This window comes from Paralichthys olivaceus, chromosome 2 (assembly GCF_024713975.1).
Source record: "Paralichthys olivaceus isolate ysfri-2021 chromosome 2, ASM2471397v2, whole genome shotgun sequence".
Lineage (NCBI taxonomy): Eukaryota > Metazoa > Chordata > Actinopteri > Pleuronectiformes > Paralichthyidae > Paralichthys > Paralichthys olivaceus.
In genome coordinates, this window is record NC_091094.1 from 23,526,885 (window position 1) to 23,554,560 (window position 27,676).

A 27,676-nucleotide genomic window follows, 5' to 3' on the forward strand; every position below is an offset into this window, starting at 1 on the left:
ACTGTGATTCATAAGAATATCAACCTTTTATCATGATACAAGCTCAAATAAATGATAAATAAGAGCAACACTAGAAGGCAGACTCCGATGGAGAGGCTGAGTAGATTCGTAATTTCAGGAAATATATAAACCAGTTTGTCTCCTGTGCACTGAGCCAATCCCGAGGAACACCTCAGCGTGAAGGCCTGCTGTGCACAGACAATGACGGAATGTGCCAAAGTAAGGCAGGCCACGGTATTTTTAGTACAACTAGGGCCGATGGAGACTAAGTAAATAGAGAAGTCTAATGAGTTTAAATCTGGTTGTACATGAATGGAATAGTAATTCTGGGATGTGAAGCCTCTTTTAGGAGTGGTTCGCCACACATTTTCTCAGCGACTCTCCTTCATTCGACTTTGATAATCTTGCTCACATGTGGCTCATGCCCATTAACACCGCACCACGAGGACAGACACCAGGAGACCGGGGGCCTGGTTTTCTGACCACAGGATCGACGCGCAGGAATGAAGCAGGCGTCTCTTCCCTCAAGCTCATCTTGCCAATTAGACATGTCAAACAGACGTACCCGTAGAACAACACAACTTCAATCTATCAGCATCCTATGGGAGCTGCAGAGGCGCTTATTGTTTTAACATTACTTAAAACGTGTCATATATTTTTAATCATTTTTACTCGAATTCATGTAAGGGCTGCTCCCCTGGGTGTGGAAATGCAAAGGAAATGTGTCAGATGTTTTTTCCTGGGAAAATCAAGGTTAGTCTTAACGAACCCATCTAATTAATATTGCGTGCCTACGCAAAGAGAGGACAATATTATTAGAGCCGCTGTCTTTTGAGGAAGGAGGGGGGTCGCTTTAACTCACCAGAGTGCACACTTCTTTTTCTGTGAGCTGACAACATTTAGCCTAATCATTTTTGGGAAAAAGCTTGGCAGTTCTGTTAAATCATCACGACAGACCTGCGGTAAACCGCAGCTTCACACATACAAAGAAGGCCACTAATTACTGTTGAGCAAGTCGTCAAGTGTGGTAGATGCATTTATTACGATTCCTCTCTCGGTACCATGCAAGATAACTGGGACAAACTGTAGGCTCTAGCCCAACCCCTGCTTTTAAATGATTCTCGACACTGTTTCATGTTTCCCTCCAGACAAAAAATGTACAGCGGGAGCCAGTGGGAGTTTGGGGCCACTCAAACTGAGATTAAATTAGACTATTGATTTTGCGTCATTAACCTTTACACACAAATAATGGTCAATGTCAATGTAATGGGTATTTTATTTCAATAGTATCTCATCTACAACTGTCAGCGCTCAGTGACTTGCTAAAGTCTCTTTTCCTCTGGTCAAAAAAAACCACTAACACCTGCAAACATCTGGCTTTTGTCTGCACCGGGAATGGAAACAATCAGCATTCAATCCCAGGCTAAATGATTCTGTGGTAGACACAAGTTTTTATCGGCAATGCTTCACATCAACAGTGATGGAAACGAGTGATGGAAATTTGGCAAGACAGTAGGGTGAGAGACTGCCCCAGGCTACATCAATTCTACACTTCTTTGAAAACGCGGTTTTCAAACAAAAACAATCTCTGTCCACACAAGCATTTTGGCTCTGCATCAGTTTTAATCCCTGTCCATACTAGCATACCTGAAAATGCATATGATGTGACCAGGTTTACCAGCATTTAAAAAACCTGCCTATATCCACTAATTTGGTGTAAAAGAGCCACACAGGTTTAGGCATCTTTAACAAAACAGCAGTTTGTTATGAGCAATCTGATTCACTGTCACTTGTATGGGAGTGGTCTTGTACCCACTGACCCCTCCTGCTGCCTCTAAAGGAGCCATTCTTTCTCGATATGATATCAGGGTCGTTGAAACCTAAGAAGCATGTTATTATTTTAAAAGCCTCCACAGCTTCCCAGGGAGAGGACAGAGGGGGTTAAAAAGGATGGGAGTTTGGGCGTTCCATTAAGCAGTTAAACTGAAGACAAAGGGCGAGGGGGCTAAATACCAAAAGACCTTACATGAATTTCTGCGTTTTAATGGAATCAGGTTTTAACAACTCTTTTTTGTTAAATACAGCCCATGTCAGGAGGATGCATCCCACTCATAAAGCAGCACAATGACAATGTACAGTGGCACTAATACAAGGACATAGTTCATCATGACATTTTCTGCAATTCCCAACTGATTAGGGTCATTATGTTGGGGGCCTGATTTATGTTGTCATTTCCTCTCACCGATCCTGCATCAATGAATCTTAATGAATTGGTAAATAAGGGTGAAGATTACACTGTGTGACACCGCAACATTTCTCACCCTCAACGGCCGAGATTTATGTAGCCAATTAGAGACTAACAGAGAAAATTGGCTGGCAGAAAAATAATATTCTTTATGGCGCAAAATGGAGGAGCATTCTCGGTGAAGGGCAATTGTACTGCTGCTGTTAAAGTCCATAAACCACCCTCCTTACCCACCTTCAAAATGCAAAGGGAAGTGGGACTCTGTAAGCAAGGGGATGTTTGGACCATTGTGAGGCTGCGCCGAGCTGCCCTGCGGTGAGCCAGAAGTCCTTAACATTCAGCGAGGCTCATCTCATATGTTTGATCAACATAAATACACCCCTGTGTGACAAACATGTTTACCTCCTCACTGCAAACATCACACAATCAGGCGCCATGAGGTGCTGCTTCTCTAATGAAGACACAGGAGCTTTTAAATCACCGGCCTCCATCAGAAATATACCTCTTTCATACAGACATCAAAAAGCATTTGTACAAAAAGAAAAGAAGCCAAATTATTTGCTTTAAACATACAATAGGGCTATATTTTTCAATTAGTTTCTTTATGGGAAAGAGGAAAATCTTTAAAATACCCTTCATCTTTTTTTCAAAGGGGAAATATGAAAATACAATCACCTCTTTGAAGATATCTCTGATCAACACATAGCGGAGGACATATTCAAAATGATTAGCGGCTCTTTAACCCAGGTACATCATTATTACAGCTCTGATCGCTTTTTATTTCTTGGATGCAGATTAAGGAATGTTGAGGATGATTATAGGAAGGGACAAAAACTGTTTTTGTGTATCAAAGCACAGATAGCACGCCCATGCTTATTAATAACAAAGTTATTGAAAAAAAAAGAGCACTCAGAGTTATAATGAAAGCCTTTATGTATTACATATTGTGACTAGATTTAGTGTGAGGCAGCAGCTCTCCACATCAAACAGACTGGCCTGCTATTAGGCACAGGGGCTGAGGGATGCTGTGTGAAAAGGAGTGGAAAATTAAAGCTGAAGCAACGCAGGAAAGGGCTTAATTTACTGGCATGTACAGTATGCAAATGAGATTACTCTCAGCTTAACTGCATCATTTATGTCCATAATAACAGCATCATCATTACAGGGCTCAAATTAAATTACACTGTAATTAGCATATCAAAGTGATTGGTTAAAGTTTAAAACAAATATCCAATTTTGTTAATGAACATCTGTAATCACCATGTAGACTCTCAGTGAAAACATCCAAAACAAATATGTGTTTTGGAGAAGGGGAGGAATATCCCTCCCAAACGACACGTTTGTCTCTCTGTGTGTGAGTGTGTGTGTACACACAGGTGTGTGTATTGTACTGCTGTTGGTAGGATGGTGGGGGGTGTTTTACCTGGAGAGCTCCACACACTCAGGATATATTTCCCAAACTCCCTGAGATCAAAGATCCAATTTCCCACAGTTGCCACTTCAGGAGCTCATCAATAAAATACTAATCACTTCACGCCTGATTCTGAGAATGGAGCCCGCAGCCGAAGGCTTAGTGAGACTCCCATATCACAAAAAAACACCTCTGCTGTCTCCAACTGTCTTGACTGTTGTTGGACGTGCACACACGCCCGCGCATATAGGTGCACGTATATTTTGCAGTCAGGTTTATCCAATAGCTGTCCAGAAAAACACGGTGAGTTTTAACACCTGGTTCAATAGCTCCCACAGCACATCCTCAGACCTGTGACAGAAATCACACACACCTTATGTCAAGTGAATATGAATGGAAGCCAATCCTTTTGAACTTGAGCTTTCATCGTCCATATATTATTAATATAATTTAGAATTTACAACGGATTTTGTTTTGGGTTTTTTGCAAAATGTCAATTATGCCTCCACTGAGCCGGATGACTACCTTTGTTTTCCATTTTTCTACTATTATCAACATGCTTTCCCTCCACTGATAAAAAGAAAAAGGCAGCAGGCAGTGGTGTATCAGAAATGCACTCGTCAAAATGGCTGCATCTTATTTTATTCATTAAGAAATCCATTAAAAGGCCTTATGTCTTGCAAGTATGTAAAAGATGTGCCTTTCAAGGTAGAGCTAGGGCAAAGCCACTCCATCAGCTAATGACGGCACTCATTACACAGAGAAGCTGGCTAATGAAGGCGCGGTGGCCGGGCCGATCCCCTCGCCCAGCATAAAGCCCTATGAAATGCTAATATGTCACTTCTAATTAAAGGATACTAAGTCCAAATGCACCTTCACGGCTAGTAGCTGGCAACATAAATTTTATTTTTCAACACTAGACTACACCCAGAGATGTGCCTGAGCAACATTCCATTAATTCATATTTAATGCCCCCACTAGTGCTTCGTTTGCCTCGCTATCTGTCTCCCCTGCTCTCTCCTCTCTGCTTCATATTGTGAGTTGGCACATCATTATGCTTTCCAAGAGGACTTTTTTTTATTATTATTTTGTTTTTATGTTGGTGCTCGTGACACTTTGCACACCACAGCCTGTGCGTCTGTTTAACATGTGAAAGGTTGGGGGGGGAACAAAAAGACAAAAGGAAAAGTGTGCCAGTATCACCCAAGCTGCACTAGTATACATTTAGAGTGTTTATACACCTTTGGCTGTAAATATGTTTACAAGAAAACCTGCTGCCCTTCTCAGAAACTGACCTTGATGCCTGTAAACAACCCTTTCACAAAGTTCATTAACGTCAAAGAGGGTATAGTCTTTCCCTTCAGATGGAGAACAACAAAACAAAAGGTCAGTGCTGTTACATTATCAACAAAAAATAAATGTGAGAGTGGAAATTATAGTTAGGATAATAACTAAATAAGTCATGTCAACACTGTCTCACTTGATCTGTATCATTTAATAAAAGAAATCACACAAAAGTATCACCAGCTCTATATGTGTATCATATTTAAAACATCAAACTACACTGATTGTTTTCTTTAACTTGCATTTATTCTTGAAATTGTTTTACATCATGTGCATCATTTGCCAGAGGGGAAGCATGCGAAATGCGTGAATGTAAAAGGTCAGTGTTAAGAACATATCACATGACGTCTGTTTGATCCCAGCCCAAGTATTTTCCCAAGGATTCTCTGGCTCTGTTCTGTGTAAATCACGAAGTCTGACCTTCTACATTCCTCATGCTCCGTCCTCCCATTCATCCACAGGCACAGATAATACTGGGCAAATATCATAAACGTGAGGATTTTAGGATTGAGGTGAGGCTGCCATCATCCTCCACCAACTGGGAAAAAGAAAGCCCATGCATCTAAAAGAACCTTATTTCCACCTGCTGCCAGACTAACCTGCAGTGAGGTTGCCTGACCCCAATGACTAATAGTCTTTATATTGAAAATCTCTGGAGAAGACATTTGGCGAGATGAGTAACATCCAGTTTTAAGGGTTTGATCATATTTTATCTGTATTTTGGGATTTATAAGGCACTTCTGCTTGTTTTTAACAAACTATTACTGCTGCTGCAAAAGCACATATTAAAACTTTTATGGACTTTTCAGGTTAAATCATTGCCTTAGTTAACCCGCATTATGAAATAATTAGAGCAAATGCTTCACATCCATAAAAATAAAAAAGACGCAGTCTCCAGAATGCTACATTTCCTCTGCAGTATCCCTGGGTTTTCTAGTGGGATGACTTCATGCGAGTATCCAAGAGGGGTTTCTAAGAATTGCCAAGATGTCTCCAGTTCAAAGCAGCGTCGGCTTCAGGCCAGGGCGTGACCTGCAGCTGAACTGGCCTCTGCTCGGCCGCAGGGAGGAGGACAACAGCCACTCCAAACAGACCACCCCGCCCCCTGATAAATAACTCAACACAGCAAACAGAGGCCCATCAGTCAACCTATACACTGCTAACACCAGGACGAGGACAGAGATCGATGGAGAGATACAGACAAATAAAGAAAGACAGAAAGAAGACAAGAAGAGAGGAGAAGGCGGGCGAGGGAGGGAGGCGGGGGTACATTGTGAGGGCATCTAACAGTGCAGGGTAGATAAATATCACACAGGATCCGGAGCCAAGCAGCGTGGAAGGCCAAGAGCTGTAAGACTGTGAGAGCCAGCCTATTTTGCCGAGCTGTGACATTTGTTTCTTATTGTCTAAGTGGCAGCTGAAAGCATCTCCCTGCGAGGGCCCCTCGGCTCTGCTCCGGCCCGCTTTGACAGGGAGGTAACCATATTAGGACGTGTATGGTAAAGTAAACAATAACATAGTTGCAATGAGATGGAAATTTTTCAGCTAATGGTGTTTGTCATTCCTGTTTTCAGTGCACTGAGAAGCCCAATGTTTTTTTTCTAGCCATCCAGAGAGACTTTGTTTATGAAAACAACACAGCAGCCAAGGCTAAAACCGGGGCAAAAAAAACTGTAAATAAATATCAGTTTGAAAAATGCCCCCACCTTCATTTGATCACGTAAATAACCATAATTCAGGGAAAATCCCCTTTCAGGTTTTCTGGCCTTTCACAGCCACGTCTACATATATGGCAGCTGCATTTAGTATATTATGTATTTTCCTCTCCGGTCTGGCCTTCCCTCCATACTCATCCACCATCTTTCACAGCCACTGGACTTGTGCTGGGAGCTGGTAAAATCAGTCATCATCAGTTCAGTTGTCTGACAACAAGACACTGACATATATGTTGATGAGAATATCTACACAATGTGTTCAGCTGCACTGAAACACAAATGACCATGGAGAGTTGGATGGTGCAAAATGTAGAGCTGGTATTATTTAACATATTTGATGCCAGCAAAACATTGTTTTATTTCCTTTCCAAAAAAACACAAGCAGCTGAATAGGAACTTTACACACTGCAGTTCAAATGTGATCAAAACTGAAAGTGGTCATACAAGAATTTAGAAAAACTTCATTGTTGAATTCCAGTGGATCCCCACCATCTGTGGACTGACTTGCTACAGTGACGTCAATCCGCATCCAAATCTTTCTGTCTGAGTTCAACTTCAGTGAACTCTGACATTCAAATTTGCACCAATGACCAATACCACATACCGAGAAATTAACTTTGCTGTGTCCAGACATCGTGACAGCGTCATTTTTGTGTTGTGTTATTGAGTTCAAGTAAAGATTCTGATCATGATGATCACTTTCATATATAGAAGTTTCAGATTTATTAGCCTTTGTGTGAATGTAGCTTCAAGGGGAATAGTTTCACTCAAATAGCATCTTTCATCCTGATTCATCATTGAAATATTTCAACTTTCTCTAAAAAGTCACTCAAGCAAATGAATGGGAGACCAACTGTGAACAATATATGATGTGAATCAGAGCAAACGTGGGGTTGAATTCAATAACTCAGATACTGTTTGATGTGTCTGATTTAAAAAGGACCTGTTTTCAACATGTCCTCCAACTTAAAATGACCACATACTGTAGCTTCCTGACTATAGGGTTCACATAGGAAACAAATGTAACCTGTGTTTTGTTGTGGACTTTGTTACTCTATATTGGAGCCTGATATCAATATTAAGGAGTTAAAAGAAAAAAAAAAGAATTGTAATTACAGTAAATCATGTAAGGCTTGATATTTCACAGTGTAACCATAACCTTTACATTAACTAACACGACTCTGTTGAAGAACTTCAATCCAGAAAATAAACATCATTTGATGTAGTGGAAAATATGAACATGAAAGCATATCTTTTGTTTATTCTGTTAAATAAAAAGGTGAACATTAATGATGGTACCAACTTGTTTGGGAAAGGCTCATGTTGGCCAATTGAGAGCTAACCCATAAGTCGGTCTTGCTCAACTCTATATATGACATCACCTTTCTCCTTAACTCCCATCATAATAACTAAGGCCACTAGAGGTCACATAGCAAGTCAACGTATCCATTGTTTGTAATAATCTGCTTGTAAAGACAATGTTTAACAGAAGGAGAGTCTGTCTCATTCTCATTAATGTCAACAGCATGATGAGCTGTTTAAAATGGCCTTCATTCTGTTTATGTTTCACCGATCACTTATCCTCTTCATTCTATTTTGCTCGGCTCTGGGGACCACATGATCTTTTCTCAGGTTAAGAAAAGACATAAGCACATGTTTTTTGTATGTGCACATGTGCAAGACAAAGATATTTCCATCCCTCATGAATAACTCCGACTGACTCACTGGTCAACTATTAAAAAAACAGCTTTACCTCAGTATGAGGCTGAAAAAGGAAAGTCCGGCCCAGGAATGCATTTCTATAGACATACACTGTGAAGCACAAGGAGGAAGCAGAAGTAGACATACAAGTCGTCCACTCCAGTCCTCTCTACGTGTTGACTTTCTTTGTTTGGTTCTTTCCAGCTCTCTCTCGCTCCCTCACTCTTCGTCTCTCTTCCTCCGTCAGCCTCATTCCTAATCTCACAGCAAAAAATGCAAGCTGTTTATTTGCACAGGGCTGAAGCCATTCCATTAAGTAGCCCCACCAGGTGCTTTATCCCTAAAAGGGATTTGTTTTCAAAAATAAACGCAGAAAGCAAAGGACTGCCAAAGTGATATTTACCATGACATGAAATGATTGCAACAAAGTCAAAACTATCCAAATAAGAATCACTGCGGCATTTAGGGAAGTTTTTTGAATTTCCTTACAGAGTCATAGAGTCTAATGATCAAACAGGAAACCATAAACTTTAAATATGCCATAATATATAAACGTATACTTTTTGTTTTTTGTTCTCCTTTTCTTTTTTTTTTGGGGGGGGGGTAAGTCCATAAGTTAACTCCATAAGTGTGATACTCTCCTAGTTATAGTGCAGTATATTGTTTTGCAGTGTTGACCAAGGTTACCAAAAAATGTTATCTGTAAAGTCATTTTATTGTGGAGAAAATAAATCAATCCAAGTTATTGGTTTTATTTCCTCTTTTCTCAGGCAAAGACACAAGGCCGGAGCTAAAAAACAGGCCCCTGACATTTTTTTTTCTCATTTTTGTGATTTTCTTTTCATCTTGTTTTAAGACAATTCATCTGCCGATGGAATTTGCTTACTTTGGTCATCTCAGTCAATCTCACACACAGACTGTGTCACATTAGCCGTCTGCACCTGGTAGCGAGGCCGACATTATCCAAGTTCCTCACTCTCCCGGGCCAGACCAGAGTTTAGACATCCGTCAATATGTTCAACGCCAAAAGAAGACATGTCTGTGTGACGCTGATAGAAAAATAGATTGAAACTTGCCAAACGCATTTCCCCTTGAAAAAAGGACATTTTAAGTAGCTTCAGGATAACGCATCAGTGATAAAGCTTTCACTCTACCTCGACAGAGGATTTCACATCAAACTAGGGAGAGATGCAAGAGAGAGTAAGAGTGTTGGTCCATTGTGTGACTGCAAGCATGAGGCACACATTTAACAGTGCAGCCTGTTTAGAAGGACAACACAGAGGCAGGCAATGTGCACAGAGTCCTCTGATAGCTGCTGATGTGGCCACAGGAGCAGAGCATCAGATACAGTGAGCTGACTGCAGCCAGGTGAGGGTGTTTAGAAGGCTTGAACACACCCTGTGATCTCAATCAACAGGAAAAGCCTCGAGCATGCCGTCGCTTCATGTCTCTGCCTACGCCTCCATTGTGACGTATTTGTAGGTGCGATAATTATTCACTTTCACGCTGCCTTGCATCTACTGTGCCTGTCACTGTTTTTAACTACAGCAGCCGAGCTCAGCAAGTAGATTACGGCACTTACAGTGCATGAAAAACACAGCAACAAAACTGCCAGTGACAGAGGTGTTTAACTTTCTTGCTAGAAATCTCCCCCATGTGGCACTTTTGCTACGGCGAGTTGTTTATTATGTTCCGAGCTAGGCATAAGCGATTAAAGGAGCTCTTAAGAATCAAAGTGTTATAAATGCATGGAAACACAGCCGGCTGTAAATGCCACAGAATTAGAAGCTTACCAAGCCTAATACTAATACATGGCAATTTTCAGCTTGATGCTGATAGAAAGAAATTACTTTTTTTTTTTTTTTTTTTTAAGTAAGCAATAAATGCAGTCAAGGGAACTATTACAGATTCCCTATTTTCATCCCAGCATAAATCTGAGCTCTACCTTTCTGTGGGTCCAACTCATGAATCCACTTGTTTATTCTTAACACTTTCATAGAAAGTGGATTAAACAAAGCAACCTCAAGAGCTAAAGCTGAGGCAATATAAACCAAAGCATTTACAGCGAAGGAGGAACAGGAAAGTTTGCATGCTGAGTTCTCTCCATTACATGGATTCACAAGAGTCCAGCATTAGTTGAAAACATGTTAAAGCTCCTCAACAAAGAGGAACATGTTTTGGTTATCTCACGATTCTTACATAGGCGCTTTTTTGATAAGTGAGATGCCACCAGGTCTGAAAAAAAAGGCCAGAAGACAAGTCATACCTTGAGCGAAAACCATAGGCCGCCCTGTCGCATATGCTCTTACGTGTGTTATAACATGTAATCTGTCTATATTGATAAGTATCTCAAATTACTATTCTTTACTGTTTTTAAGACAAACACTTTCAAATCTGAGGTAGAACATTAAAACAATACATAAGCATTATATGTATCCAACTTTTATTATATTATTACTATTCAAAAAATTTGTATTGTTTGATATCATCCAGTCCTTCCCTATTATATTAAGAATGATATGTGAATCAACCTCTTTGTCTCAAATTCTTATTTTCCATTAGTGTAAAATACAGGATAAATACTTTAAAAACAACAGTCGGTGCAAATGTGAAAACAATACATGCTTTACACACCCTCTTGACTCTATTGCACTTTAAAGGAGCTTTAAACACCAAAACTTACTAATCCAATAAACTGCCACAGGGATTTCTGCATTAGAGATGCAATCAGAATCACATTGGAAACTTCTGTCAATAATTGGGCTGATTTTGCCACATCAAAATTAATTACACATGCATTCGAAAGATTTCAGGGCTGATCTAACATCTGGAGCAGGCAGCTGAGGGGCCTGCTGGAGTGGACCTCACTACACAGAGAATGCACTCCACATAAAAATGAACGCTCCACTCTACTGTCTTTTAATTCAAGTGTGTGTGTCTAACTGTAATGAAGACATTTACGGAAGCTTCTCATAAACTCTACAGAAAGACTGTAAGAGTTAAGTCAAGGAATGAATTTAATTTATGACCTTGTTATTATAAGGTTGTTCAAACTGTTTGTCTAAAGGAAACCATTAAGGTTTGAAGATAAAGCTTCATTTTAAAATGGTGTACGGGGAAAACACAAATTTACTTTCATGTAACTTTGTTATATTTACTTTATTTTTCTGTAATTTACTTAATTTACTTACAAATGCAAAATAACACATCCCTGAACGGGCAGAGAATGTTGTTATATAATTCAATAATCAGTAACTGTACACACGGTCAGCCCAAGTTACAGGGCAGGGCAATAAAACAGCAACACATATATATCAATATATTTCTTATGGACTGTACAAGCACAGTAAGGAGGTATAACACATAAAGTGTAACACATATTTTCACACAACCGTCAATCAGGTGCAAAAATTAGAATTATGACATAAAATAAATAGTAGTGTCACATTTATCCTGATAATTATGATGATAAGTATTCCCGGGGGAACATTTTGCCATATCGTCCTAGCTTAGTGAGTTATGTCTCACATATTGTCTTGCTTAGAACAACTATATTTTTCTTCAAACAGGAAAGGCACTGCATGCAGCCTTTACTTGTCACATGCACACGTCACACCTTCAAGTCACAGCATGTTAGTGTCGGGGAAGAGGGGAAGAGAGAGAGAGAGAGAGAGAGACAGTAGAAAAAATGTTAATTATCTTTAAAAAGAAGGGACGGAGAGAAAGAGAAGATGGAGAGGTTGAAGCTATAAGAGACAAATAAGAGCCAGTCACTCCTCCTCTAAAGCCCTGAGCTCCCGAAGTTATAACCCCCCACCCTCTCCAAATCCACACACACACACACACACACACACACACACACACACACACACACACACACACACACACACACACACACACACACACACACACACACACACACACACACACACACACACACACACACACACACACACACACACACACACACACACACACACACCACTACAGTACAGTCCTACTCCACCTCACCAGGATCGCTCCAGCCAAAAGTTCACATCCAAGCTTATGCAGATACAGAGACGGGTGTGAGAAGCAAACACTAGATACCAACCAGACTGAAGGACGTGCCAACGACAACAAAACTGAGCGCATTAAAACCGCCCCCCCAATGTATGTTTGGTAAACATGGCATTACCATATTTCAGCCTGTCCTGACAAATGTCAACATGTACAAAAGTATGAAAGAGACAGACACCTCCACATATCTCCTACAAGTTCTTAAAAACAAACGTACGACCACTAATTACACAAGCAAACCCCTTCTAAACCCTTTTATTACTCACCATGCTACAGTCTTAGATCGGCAGCTTCTCACACCACTGACAGGGTGCACCTGTCATGCATACACACACAATAAAGTACACAAACAAGACACCCACACTGCATTCAGTTAATTATTGAACCAATTCAATGCAGCATTCACTCACACACACACACACACACACGCACACACACACACACACACACACACACACACACACACACTCTGGTGAATGATTGTGTGTTTACCTTCTACAAGGACTTGCTTATTTAAAGCAATGTTCAGTTCCAGCAGTGGTGAAACAGCCCCCTCGCCCTGCGGACACAAGATGGAGAATATTAACGGTTATGAAATAATTACTAACACAGACCATAGAGTTCTTGTCATCAGCACCCACAAGCCAATTTACAAAAAGCAAAAAACAACTAAATGCTTCCAATAACAAGTAGAGCACCAGTTGCTATTGATTAGAATTGATAACATGCACAAACAGCCTCATACGTGTTCTGAGAAATCTTCAGGGAGAAATCAATCCTCTACGTTCCTGTGCTGTTTGTGCATATAAAGCTGCACCGGTCACTGTACTTTCCTTGTCCGCTACGGACATGCATCCACCATTTTCAGCTCAGAGCGGGGCACAAGCCACCTTTCGTTTATCCTCCTGCAGCCTACTATTGTCAACCTACTGTGGCACACATCCTTGCATTTCCATCTGTCTGTTAAGTACAACTACACCCACTCATGATAACAAGTGAACAATGGTGCTGTCTGATGTGAGTGAGTGGTTTATTTGCAAGACAAAACCGTTTTCATATTACCGACAGCAGATGCCCTACTTGGCCCCCCTGGTGGTGAAAATACAGAACCTGTACCTGCACTGCCCTGACTCAAGTCCCCCCGGGTGGACACCCTGATCTGCATGCACACAGCTTTCCTAACTGAGCACTCAACCCAGACAAGGGAAGATGAAAAAAGGGAGAGAAAAGGAAACAAAATCTTATTTTTATGGTAAACTGAGAAGTGACTGGGGGCAATATCTCAGGTGCATTTGAATAAAAGCATTAAAGCATATCCAAATATGAAGGGGAGGAGGAAAAAAAAATGCTCCAACTCCCTCTCCCGCTGTTCTTTTTTGCCGTTTACATTTGGCAGTCAAAACTGTGGCCAGGCATTTGTGCGAGTGTTTATCTAAAGCAGACGAGCACAGATAAAACACACTGGCCCAACTTGCCCAGTTTCAGCATTAATTATGTGTTAAATGCCCTTGTTGAAAACGGGAGTCAACACGCAGCTCGCTCTGAACTCTACAGAGGGTTGAAAAATCATCAAAAATGGACCATTCCCACACAACCACCCTATTATTGTGATTCATTACACTTCAATTAACATATCATCAATGGAATCGTAAATCAATGGCGAGTGGTGACAAATGACAGATATTTTCAGTTTCAAACTACTAAACATCATTAATTCACATCACCTGAAAGAGCCCCGGGAGCTAAATGAGTTTACCCAATGCATAACATCCATTTAGATAAATGTTCCATCATTTTAATGACGGAAAATTTGTATCGGAGAGAAAAGGCAACAACGGGATCCTGATAACAGCTGTACGCCTTTTCTCCTGGTGATATAATGCCCACCTTGTAATACCTAAACAGATAATTGTCTCCATTTCAAACAGCACAAGGCTGTAATATTGCCATTTAGAACAGTGGGGGTGCTGAGAACGTAGGGTGAGGACAAACAAGCGCACGCTGCTTCACCCGGTTGGGAAAACCGAGCCCATCACACACTCCCACATTGAGATTTTAGGGAACAGAACATATCCTGGTTGAGATAATTACCCACCTAGGTGGGTTATGTGCGTGCTCAGTCAGAGGCCTGAGCTGAGAATACGAATCAAAATGCAACAATTTCAGAAGACAAAGGAAAACGACAGAGCATTTTGCAAGGTTTTCTTGTGACGCCTTGAGATGATTATGTTGGTGTATTGTCCTATTTTACACAACTAATGTAGTGCCTATTCTAAACGTGCCTGGTCTGTGTTAGTATTCCAGAGCTACCTCAGAATTATTCCGTGTCATTAGTGAGTCTTCCTCATACAGTGAAATATACTATGCAATATACTGTCACTTTTTATAGTTTGTCTGATGGATGTTGTGAGTATTTTAACAGTCTATGGTGCAGAGTGAAGTTAGAAGACTTTGTGTTCATCCTACCTGATTCATCTGTAATAAGGATTTTATAGTCAATGTTTTTTCATAAAATGAAACTGAATTTGCTTTATTACAGATATTTACTGCACTGCTTTTAATTTTTTCATCTGCGATTTCAGAGGTCTGTTAAGCAACTGACACTATCTTCCGACCTGGTGCTTTAGGCCCGAGGTTTGACCCATTTGTTGTATGGCAAAGACGTAGAAGAAGACATGTTCCACTTGGTTCGCAGACTGAAGGGACACTGCCCCGCCCCCACTGACGGCTACAGAGCACTTATCACCTGTTTATTCTAATTATATTAGTTTTGGTATCGTGTGTCTCAACCACACCAAATTCGAAACTGCACTTCTCTGGACCAATATGAATACACATGGCAAGTGTGAAGCTTACAAAATACGGTTCACCAGATATGTCGTCCACAGATGTCTGTCTGTTTGCATAACAGAGAGACATCTGTGGAATTAGTGGGTAGATGTTAAACACAACAACTTTTGACAGTAAAATATTTTAGTAGCAAGACTTGTGCAATAGATAACATAACGGTTAGTTAGAGCAGCAGATGATACACATAAATGTTTCCATCCTCTATGCAAATACCACAGGGTTCACTGTAGTAGTGGTGGCAGTGGTGTGTGTGTGTGGTGGGGGGGCATGCAAACACTCTATTTTCAGAGGAAATGGACAATCAGGGGGGTTTTTTGTATGATAATGAACTGCTATGTTACATACAGTATGATCACGAACAAAGACTCATTTTATTCCGTCCACAAACCTGTGAAGTGGACTTCCCTGTTTGTGAGGGGGTCACAGCTTCACAATATGCTCTCTAGTCCCAGGTATGTTATCGGTGCCTTTGGCTTTGTTGTAAGATAGCATGTTCAAAATATGAATTAATACCCCTCCACTGAAATGCACCCAATCCCAACAAAAGGCCTGTATTCAGTGTGGACAGCTCTTCAGCTCCTCTAATGGACGGCTCTCCTCTCTCCTCACACTGTGCAGACAAAAAGATGAGAGCCCATGAATATTTACCACTAAGTAAAGTTATTCCATTAATTACTCAAAGCACGCTTAATACTGTATCTGTGGCTACTTCTGTGGCTGCCCGTTAATGAACCTTCACACATCATTACCATATTAATTAATGCTCAACTTAATGGTTGTCAATAAGAGGCTGCCAGAGTTGTCTCTCGGTTCTTTACAGCCCATCCGGGATGTTTCGATCACTTAGTATCAGCATCTGAATAAATCTACAGCATCTATTTATCATGCCAGGGCTCAACAGTGTGTTTGAATAAAACAAAAAAAAGATAGTTGTGATGCCGGTTCAACACTCCTTGAGAATGATGGATCTGTATTAACAGCAATGTGTAAATAAGAAGAAGATAGCGGCCAACCACTTAATAAGTCTGACCAATTAATCGGCACAGATAAGACATTTTCTGAACAGAATCAGAGGGATTCAGCCAATGAGAAACTGACTGTATTTATATAGAGCTCTGAGTACAAGTCCTATTCACCCATTCACACACACTTTCATTTAGCGCTTCTATGCACTTCTTTTTCTATCACACACCATAGTCACCAGGGGCAATCTGGGGGTTCAGTATCATGCTAAAAAACACTTCAGTGTGTTAACTGGAGAAACTGGGGTTCAATGTGATTGGTGGACAACCTGCTCTACCTCATGGACCACCGCCGCCCTACTGCCACTGATGGTTGCACTGGCTCCAACAGTCACTCTGTGATGTACATCACCGCTTGGCTCCATTCACACAATCAAGCCAATGTCATGAGATCAATGTTTGTTATTGAGTGTTATATAGTATATAATTCTGAATGCAGTAGACTGAAGATGACTGCTATTCCACCAAGATCATGCTGTCTCTGTTTTGTTAGCAATGGTCAAAAGAATTTGGCGCATCATGAATGCAAGCCTCGCATGACTATGACCTGTTTAGACCTGATGTTAACTTCTATCCTGATTGATCCGATCACAAGTGCCAAGGAATGTGAATGCAAATACACACAAAAACATAATCGTCACATCTGTACAGTCAGACGGGATCAAATCCTCTTGATAATTTGCATATCGAGCAAAAAAGTGAGACCTGATCACAAGAGACAATGGTCATGTCTGATAATCTACGTATCTGTTTGCAACTGTTAATGATGATGGAAACTTTATCCAAAAGATTTTAAGAAAGCACCTCCAGTAACATGTTTATGTCTGACGTGGTGTCAAGTATAATTTTTAATTGGCTATCAGCTGGAAGTGTTACTTTCTCTGCCTTTAAAAATACACTATCAGTCAAGCTCTGGACGAGGGCGGAGGAGAGTTTTAGTTGCGAGTCAGTGATATGTATATACAGGGTCACTGGTGTTTGTTTTTAGGGTGTGTTCAGGAGATTTTCCAAGTCACTGTCTGTGCTGTGAAACACAGGAAAATCTAAAGCATGACTCACTTTTCAACAAACGCAGCTGCTTACTGTATGATCTGATCTGTTAAAAGGGCTGACTGCACAGTATTCTCTCCCTCGTTTCTTCTGGGATTTTATTAAGAAGGACTGATTAAATGAAAAACATAGCTAAGTCTCGTAAAAAATTGTCAGCATTTGAAAAAGTGAAAAAACAAGCATTGTGTTTTTGATGTGATTGGCAGGATCCTGGCATTGTAACACCCACACAGACTGTAAACAACAGCACTTTCTGACACGCAAACAGATTCAAAACCCACCAATTAAACCCAACTTCAATCCAGCCGGCTCTTATTCTGGGCACTTTTTTTTTTATTCTCTTTTTTTTTCTAAGCTTAAAAGGCAACAGTGCAGTCTGGTGAATGTCAGGCCTGTCTGATCCCCCAGATTCTTTGGACCTGCCCTCACATTTTGCTGAGCTAAGAACAAAGTACACAGAGTGCACACAGAGAGCGTTGCTGCCTTAATACCAAGGAAGTGGAATTTCACTCCTAAACCAAACCATTTCTATTTAAATGAGCGTGTTGTAGAGTCCTATCAAGTGAATACCGCATGCACACCGCTCTCTTTTCAGGGATTCTAATCTATTGATCGGCGAGAAAAAAACCATCAGAAAGCTGCACTTCATTATTTTTACTGAGAGAACAATAGCCACACAGTTAAAACAAAAAAGTCATGAAATTAGATCAGCGCAGTCTAAAAGTTAAACTCTGATTACCCGTACAGAACAGCACAGCACACAGAGGCCTATCACACAGTGAACATTATGCAATCTTATTTTTATAACCCACCCCTGTCAGTTCTACCCAGCCATATCAGGTTTCCACTCTCGCCAGGTCCTAGCTCCTCTCCGACCACAGATCCTGTGCGCTATTAATATCAATAAGCTGCAGATTCCATTTCCCCAGACAAAGACAAAGAGGGAACAAGAGGTGATGAGTGAGGGGAGGAACTAATACCTTCACACATCACCATGGGGTTACAACTTGCTATCACCTCCAACCCTGCTGCACTGGCACACCAACATGAACATACTGTCTTTCACACATAGGCAGGCAACCATACATACACACCTGCAGTACTGTATGCAAACCACATACACAGCAGGGGAATGCAACTATAAGATAAGTGCTGCGTGTTATTTCCCAATCGATTGTGAACTTTTAACTTATCAGAACACATTCCTCCATTAAAAGGTTTTTTTTCTCCCCCGTCCTCTGATCTTTTCAGATATATTCAAAACTATACTTTAAATACACACAGATGATGGTAACAGGAACATGTTTTAATTGACAATTTAATTATTCGATATGTCTCTTATCATTCCAGTCCCATGAATAAACAAACTAAACATCTTATGACTGTGCTAAATTCATTACTTCCACAAAGGAGGACATGTTTTCAACCCTGTCTCTTTGTTTGTTGGTTGGTTTGTTTGTTTGTTTCTAAGCAAGATTGCACAAAAACAACTGAGCAGGTTTCCATGAAACTTGGTGGAATGATGTGGAATAAGTCAGGGAAGAACTCATTAAATTTTGCTGTCGATCCTGATCAGGGGGCATATATCCGGGAAGGTTTTTCTCCACTTTCCTAAACAATTTCCTTGATTCCTATGAAAATGAATGGATCTTGTTTAAAACAATCAGGCACATTTATTGAAACAGATATCTTCGACTGCGTGAAATGTTGCTAGATTGAATTTAAAGGGACTGCTAGGCCTAGGTGGATTTTTAAACTACTGAGTGCCATTCATGTTTGGATTTAAAATGACAACCACTGACACAACATTGGTGATGGTAACTAATATTCATGTATTTGGCTTCAAATATTCAGATTTTCTGCTTAAGAAATAACTAACTAATAAGTAATGAATTGAGTTCTACATACTTCATTGACATTTGCAATATTACACAGAACAATGTATCTTATCTAAAAACTGGATATGCTGCAGTAACTCTTTACCCATAAACAAATTGCTCTCAACTCCCTGTCCACAGACTCTGTCAATCACTTACAGAACACACCCACGTGGACATGCACCTGCATCTACTGACGTCCCATAAACGGTGAAAGGAGGAGGAGAGAAATGATTTGAGAAAGTATGGAAAGACAATGAAATCTTTACAGACTCACCCATGAACAGTAAAACAGACTTTCATCGTGTTCATGAAACTGTATGTGTTGATGCAGATTCCCTCCAAGCTCGCAGTGTTTTCAAATCCACTTCTGAGGGAGAGAGCCTGAGGACAGTGGCAGGTATGGAGTAGCTGAAGTAGTGTGTGGTGGTGGAGTGTGTTCGCACAAATGTGTGTGAACGAAACAGAGAGAGGGAGAGAGCGATAAAGAGAGAGAGAGAGAGAGAGAGAGAGAGAGGGAGCACGTTTGTGTGAACTAGAGCCTAAACTGCAGTGTTGAGAGAGACTGAAGGTATGTGGTCTAAACACAACAAAAGCTGGTGCCGGGCTTCTAGATTAAATATGCAGGAAGAGGCCCCTTTGCATAAACACAAACACTCAGCAAATGAAGAACTGGCACAGAGCAGATGCCTGCTGAGAGCCCTACCTGTCCTGGCCTCTTTTAATTAGACAAGAGCAGGCAGAACAAATGAACATCGGCACGGTCACACACGGCAGAACAAAAGGAAGGAGAAAAAAAAGAGAGAAAATACTTCAGTCCTCAGAAATGTCCTGACGAGATTTTCTCTTCTGGTATGATTGTCCTGTTTTACACCTTTATGGGTGGATTCCACATTTAAAGAAACTTTGCTAATTACTTTGCTTATAGAACTTTGTAGATTATGAATCAAAATCAGAGAAATCTAATGATCTGATATAAATATTAAACAAACTACATGAAACCCAACCAGAGCATGAAGACTGTTACATGAAACCATTTAATTACAACCTAAAACACCAATTAAATTCTAAAATATCAAATTTAATTAATCTAAGACTGTAGATTTTTTGATGTGGGTGGGTTTATAATGTACACGTTGTCGTCCTTTTATTCATCTATACAAATGCTTCTTTTCTACACCTCCTGATGGAAACGGGAAAATATAAAAGCTGGTTTTTAATCAGCAGGAAAAATGATTTATAATACAAACATCCACTGTCCATGTGTTTTCCCTCTCTTACGTCCACACTCTCCTCCTTCCCTCTCAATCACTTCATCTATCTGTCTCCCTTGGTTTTTCTTTTTTCTTATTTAGAAACAGGAATGCAGAAGCATGTGGTGTTGGGGGAAACTCCAGCAGAAAACTACCAGGCCGTCACAGCTGAAAAAAAAACACAAGGAGAATGGGAACTGAGACTCTCCAGAAAATCTCCAGAGCAGTGTCAGATGCTGAGTGACCAACGTGGCCAATAATTGTGATTTTCGTGTAAAACCCTCTCATATGGATCAGTTTGTATTTGGGAGAAGGGGGGGGGTGGTAGGTGACAGTAGGTGAAGAGAGGGGAGAGAGGGAGGAATTGAGGGAGTAAGAGGGAGAGAGAGGGGAGCAAAAATAAGACCTCTGGAAAATAAACAGCGTGTTGGGTATCAAAGGCGAAGGGGGACACAGACATTCCATTGTTCAAGCCAATTATCAGTGGAAAATAATAACAACAGATGGATCCAGAGTGGCCAACTTGTGCTGGAGCACCCTGGCGCTGGAGAACAGATGATGAAATGTGAGAGTGCTGTTGGAAGGCCTATATTTTTTTCCTGAGGGGGGGCACAGTAACACAGTCACACACAAATCCGCACACCAGATGTGAACTTCCACAAGGATGGTTTAATATGTGCTCTCTGGCCACCACTTGTGCTGCGCGCCTTTGGCATACCAGACAATGGCCAACACCTTCATGTGTTTAAAGGGGGGCGTCTGAAGTCAGATGATACATATGGCTCCCGTGTTGCTGTGCGATAAATTCAAATCTGCACGTTCCTTTTTTTGTTCAGACAAAGCAGACTAATTTTGATGGCAAACACATGCTTGTACGCTGTAAGCAGAGTGCTATAACAACTTCACAACGTGTGATAGTTAGAATTAAGTTACATATATGATTTGTTTTCTCTTTTTCTTTTTGCCCCTTTTATTTAAATCAGCATATTTCCCAGATGAACTGATGTGATGTTTCCATTTGATGTTTTTTTTCCAGCGTGCCTATACCGTTCACAGACACAGCGCGGCAGACCCAGGCCTCATTGACTGCAGCTTCATTCATAGATCCCTCATATCAGCCCCAGACTGACAGGCAGCTGAGGGGGCTGCAACCTTAAAACAAAACCAATCCTCTGTGTGCCTTGTCAAGGCCGAGAGATGACTGCAGATAGCAGTACAAAAGATCTGCCCTTCCTTTTCTCAAGAAAAGAGAAGTTTTCATTTCATTAACTTCAGACTAAAGCGTAATTATCTCCCTACAGACCTTAATCACCAACAGAAGGATAATAGAACAAAAACCAGTTTCTTCTTCAGTCATTAAAGGTTTTTTTTTATGTTGTTGTCCTTTTTTCTGTCTTCTGCACTTTAGATGAGTCCATCAAATAATGCAAAAGAATCACGGGGGCATGAGTCTCATTTTCAAATCATGTCAGCTGCAGAGGGTGAAAGATTTTGAAATGAGTTGCTTTCAGACATGCTTCCCAAACATTTTCAAGGAAATTTCCAGAGGGACTGTATGTGAGAACACTAATGTCTGAGTCAGTCTCTCCGGACATTTTCCGGACACTTTTCTTGTCAGCCTCCTAGTAAAATGTCTGGAGAATGTCTGAGTAAATGTGAGAATACAGCAAGAAAATGTTGGGAGAATTCAAAGCAAGTGGGCGTGTGGATGACTAAGCAAAATGTGAGAGCATTTGTCGGTAAGGGCCAACGCCGGTGATGATGTGCTGTAAACAAAAACTTGATTTCTGCAGTGGAAGTTCTGGCTCCTGATGCTCTGCCCAGATGCCAACACTTACCCGAACGCTCCAGAAACGTTTCTGTTGTTGTGAACACATCTGATCCAGACATTCTTCGGCTGTGTTCGTCAAACTCCAGTAAAAGACACGACCCTATTTTCCCAAAAATTTTTAGAGCGTATTTCTAAAAAAAGCTACAGACTTGACAATGTCATCTTTGGCCTTTTCCTCTCTGGCAATTTCACCTGTCAACCAATGGAGGCCACAGGTGAGAGGTTGGAGGGCAACGCAACCAGCGCACACACATTCAACTGAAGTGGTAAATAACTATGATTAAACATGCTTAAAAATAATATCATGTTGAAACGCCACTTTGGAGTTGTATATATTCTAAATGTCTAACATTGCTTGAAGGTGCTTGTGATACTACACCCTAAATGATAAACCCCTGGGGAATTGTACAGTCAGGGTTTGTATGGGGGGAGAAAAAAAGGCAAATTTTTGCCTGGATTTAATTAGCTTACGAGAAATAATTGCCATTAGCAAATCTCGTCAAATGGGGTTGAGGCATTTTACTGTGAAAAAAAAAAGTCATATTTTTGGATGATAAGGAGACAAAGCGTTTTCAAACAGGAACTGGCGGGCCATCAGCCGTTTTAGTGCACTGACACTGAGGTCGAGTTAATTAGACTATTGTCATTTTAATCAGGACAGCTCGGCGGCCATCACTTCCTGAAAGAGCCAGTGGACTTTAAACGGCTGTGTGGGTTTGTGTGGGTTTGTGTGTGTGTGTGTGTGTGTGTGTGTGTGTGTGTGTGTGTGTGTGTGTGTGTGCGTGTGTGTGTGTGTGTGTGTACTGTACATGTGTGTTGGGCCTGAGGTGTCACCCAGCTATGGATTATGGAGTATGGTCTGGTTCTCTCACATGCTTAGAACATTAATGAGCTGGAGACACACCAAGGAAACAAAGAAGCCTGGAGGATCACCAGGGGAAACTACTCGCCTCTGCTCTACTCATGTCTCTGTTCATTTGAAAATAATTTAAATATCAAATATTTGAAATAATTTGCCTCTCCCTGGCTATCAGATTTTGAATATGGAGTCTTTCATGTCTTCGTTATTATGTTCTTCGCTGGCATTAGCATTTAAAACATAATTAATGTAACCATATTTTCTTGGTGCTTACCATTATGTTACAATTATGGTTTATTTTTTTTCCGATTTACATATTTTATGAATACAATGGGAAGATCGTAATAACACACCAGAAAATGACAAATGATAAATCAAATCTTTGCTGAATATCATTAATCTGAGGAGTTTTTAATCAAATCTGACAAAGGGCTGGATTTAACCTGCTCTACACTCTCTAAATGAAATTCCCTTTATGCCACCTCTACTGAAAAAAATTAGGTAAAGATGGTAAAGCCGCCACAGCCTTATTTGAGTTTGGCCAGCAGCCTTCAGAGAGAGACTTGGGATGAGGGGCTGAGTACTGCGGAGAGGTGTCAGTAGAACTCTGCCAATCAGCAGGGGCGATAAAGGGAGCAGGCTCAGTATTAACATCAAAACATCTTTGTAATTTTTCCCCTGGCCATAGTGCAGGTCGTTCATGAACAAGGTGACAGAGGTAACCTGCAGACGAATGCTGGTGAACTGCCCCCCATGTGGCATCACCGTCAGCCCCGGGGCAGGACTGTCCAATGACACAAGCCACGTGTCCGAGCACAGAGTTGACCACTGTAATATTTCATATTCACAGACCTCAGGGGAAAGTGCAGTATTCAAAGAGGCTGGAACCTAGCACATTTGACTCCATGGCACTTTTTTTCACTATGTCTGTTTATGATGATATTAATAGTTCAATAAGTTCATCGTTTTTAACATTATCCATTAATATTTTACAGGGAGTTAATATTAATCTGATCAGAAATTATCGTCCTTCAATAATTCAATATACACATTAATAATTCAACAAAAAGAATGTTCAGCACAGTCGAGGGGAGAAAACCAGAGACATTCAATAACTAAAAGTAAAAAATGGAGCTGAAAAACTGCATTACAGCAGATAGTATAAATAGAGCAGAGGCAAATTCTAAAATGCCAGTAACCAACTTCCAATTGAATGTAACTTATTTGCAAGGAAACCTAACAAGCTAAAGTTAGTGTTACCATGTACAGCATAACTGTTACAATCTAATTCTGCTTCTAAATTTAAATATCCCTTAATGCATAGAGATGATTTTTCAGAATCTGTTCTCATGTTTTCGAGTGGCTACATCCGCTAGCATCGCCACTTCCGGTAGTGGACTTTTAGGCTTGAAACTTGGTGTAAATGACCTCATTTTGAGTTGAATATGAATGTCGGGGCTTGCGGACACTTGGATGAAACTACACAAGCAATATGGAGGTATTGTCTGTTTTTTTTCCCATTGTTTTATTACGTCTAAAGAAGAAGTTGCCTGGGCTCAGGTAAATGACAACTCTTTTTCACCCTGATATATGTGTTCTTTATTTTTTCAGTTTTGTGTCATGTGATAGAAACATCATTAATTTGCTTGTTATAAATCCTTCAGACAATCTCCTCTCAAGAGTTCAGTGCATGTCTAAAAGCATCTCAAGTGTTAGAAAGACTTGTTCTACAAATCATGTCCTACACTGGGTCACAGCCTTACCTGCATGTGAGTACATCTCAGTGGCTATTTCGTTTGTAATTTCCCTTTTTCGGGGAGGTGCCGTCTAAGCTCTGCCTGATTGAAAATCCAACCAATTTCCATGTGCACTTTAATAACAGATGAAAAGACATATTTCATCACGATGTATAGTCGAGACTGATAAACTATTAATCACACCGCTGGTCAATGACACCAGCTAAATTTAAACACAACCTCCCACCTTCCCTCTTTCCTTAAATTATTCATTACCGGGGGGGTGGCTGTTGTAGCACACCACACAGAATTAAACATTTTTAAATTTCACCTAATTACAGGATGTGTTGATGCTGGCAACAGATGTCACAGCTTGGACTGGCAATCCTTCACTATGTTTAACCCTGTCAGACAGTGGCCGAGGCCTTTTCCTGCCGCACTGTCCCTCTTCCTCTCGCCATCCCTCTGTGTCTGTCTGCTCAGTGTTTGACCTACTGACAAGACGACGGGGCGAGAGAGTGAAGTGAGGAGGAGAGTGATGGAAAAGACATGATTATTTAATGTTGTATATTTCTAAAATTATTTAATACCCCAAAAGGTCAGTGTTAACACTCTTGCCCAATGGCGCGCGGGGTGCGTGTTTGCATCGCTATGTCTGCTAGCATTGCTACTTCTGGGATTAGACTTTAAAGTTTAAAACTTGGTGTAAATGACTCATCTGAAGAAGGAGTCAACTTGGCTTCAACACTGTTTAACCCTGAGACTCCTAAAGTGTTTTGTGGACCACAACACTTTCACCCACCCCTCCATCGGCAAAGTGGCGAGTAGATAATGAGTGAATTTTCATTTTTCGGTGAACTATGCCTTTAAGGCCCATTTATGCTCAACGTTAGATATACATATAAAGAAATGGACAGAGTCTTCTGTTTTGCTCATTTTTGTGCACATCTTCTGAAAGCTTCTGGATACAGACGAAACAGAGCTGTACCACAGAAATTCATGTGGGGGCAGTGGAACCAATATGTCAAATGAGACAACTATAAGACCCAAACAAGAAATAGTAGCACCTTTTGAATAGAGACATTGCGAGTTGAACAAACTACAGGGTTCTATATTATGGTACTTTAGACACAGGGAACAGCCACTTTTGCCTCTTTCTCAAGAAGCACACGTTCTCCACCGTCAACAGGTTTTTTGTTGTCAGGAACTCTTGACTCTGCACTGCCCCCAGATGCGTTGTTTAACAACCATGCCAACATAAAGTAAACGTATCTTTTTTTGTACGTAAAGGCAGCATAATAGAGCCTGCACTGCATTCCAGCACACTGTTTCTGTTGGTGACACATTTCATTTGCATAATATATATATATATTGTTGCACTTACATTTGAACACTTTGTAGTCTGGCTTATTTGAAGCAAATTGTACTTACTTGATTGTTGTTGTTCTGAGTTTGTTCCCTCATGGTTGATGCACTTATTGTAAGTCACTTTAGATAAAAGCATCAGCTAAATAAAATGTAATGTAATGTAATGTTGAGCACCGTTGAAAAATAAAGTCATTCTACATACACAGAGCTTATTTAATACATCCAATAGCCACTTCTTCCATAGAAAGACCCACAAGTGACCAGAAAGTACTAGCACAAGGTTTTCTGATCAATCTCTTATGGTTTTGTTTCTCCAATGGGTGCAATTTCAGTATATTGCATATAGGCTCTCTGAAGATATTGAGCGTTTTGTGTGGCAAAATGCGCTGCTTGGAGCACTTGTTGGAAGGAGAAGTTATTTGTCAAGAAGAAGTCAGTTTGCCAAGCTTGTGACAGATGCTAGATTATTTAAACAAGATGTTTCTCCAGCAGCAAATACTCTGCGTTTGTTGTCCTGTTTCTCCTTTAATGCGATTGGTTAAAAAAGAGAAGAAAAACAGTTATGTCTTTCAGCTCGGTCCTGAAACGCTTAAACTTTCCATTTTTGCAGCTTTTTGCTGCCAACAAAGCCACAAGGTGCAGTACCTTTTTAATGGTGGCCAAGTTCTGAGCACCTTGCATAATCTTCACTTCGCTTTTAGTGTAAAATCTAGGGAGAAAGCAAATATTTCTTAAGTTAAGAAAAACTACAGATGGAAATTATTGTGTTTTCAGTGTTAGTTAAAAGTAAATTGGGTGCTCTGGGGGTGCTTGTAGTGCAGCTTCAGCTGTGTGGTGAGGAGACAGCATATAAACAGACACCTCAAGGTGGAAAATTATATCTTTATATGACATATGAAATATTGTCAAGGTAATGAACATAATGTTACAAACTTGCTCTTTCACCACTTTTTATTTACTGGTTCAGTGCCCCGTCTGTTTGGAATTGGCTGCTTGCTTTAAAGGTACAGTGTGTAGAATTTTGTGCTATCGTGTGTTGAAGTTGCATGTTGCAGCTGAACACCCCTCACCTCACCCTCCCTTCCAAACATGAAAAAGAACCTGTGGTATCCTTCATTTGTCATAAAAACTCAAAAGGTGTTTCGTTTGTCCAGCCCGGGCTACTGTAAAAAACATGGAGGCCTCGTAAAGAGGACCCCCCCAATGTAAATATTTAAGTATTTAAATTTAAAGGGCCTTTTCTAGGGTAAAACTACAATTCATACAATCTAGATGAAACAAACTAGTGAAAACATCATGAGGATTATTCTACATTAAATTTCTGCCAGTGGATCCCTTTCACCTAAATCTTAAAC

The 27,676-nt window shown here is 40.5% G+C and overlaps 1 protein-coding gene across 13 annotated transcripts in view; it reads right to left on the minus strand.

Moving 5' to 3' along the window:
* foxp1b (forkhead box P1b) overlaps window positions 1-27,676 on the minus strand; it is a 153,691-nt gene that overhangs the window by 86,420 nt on the left and 39,595 nt on the right. For 12 of the 13 annotated variants that reach the window (XM_020086817.2, XM_069512654.1, XM_069512694.1 and 9 more), the window contains one exon: window positions 12,968-13,034. The gene's annotated coding sequence lies outside the window, so the exon portion shown is untranslated. Of the gene's footprint in view, window positions 1-12,967; window positions 13,035-19,551; window positions 19,570-27,676 lie in introns of those variants that run through there. The other variant, XM_069512660.1, reaches the window with a different exon arrangement.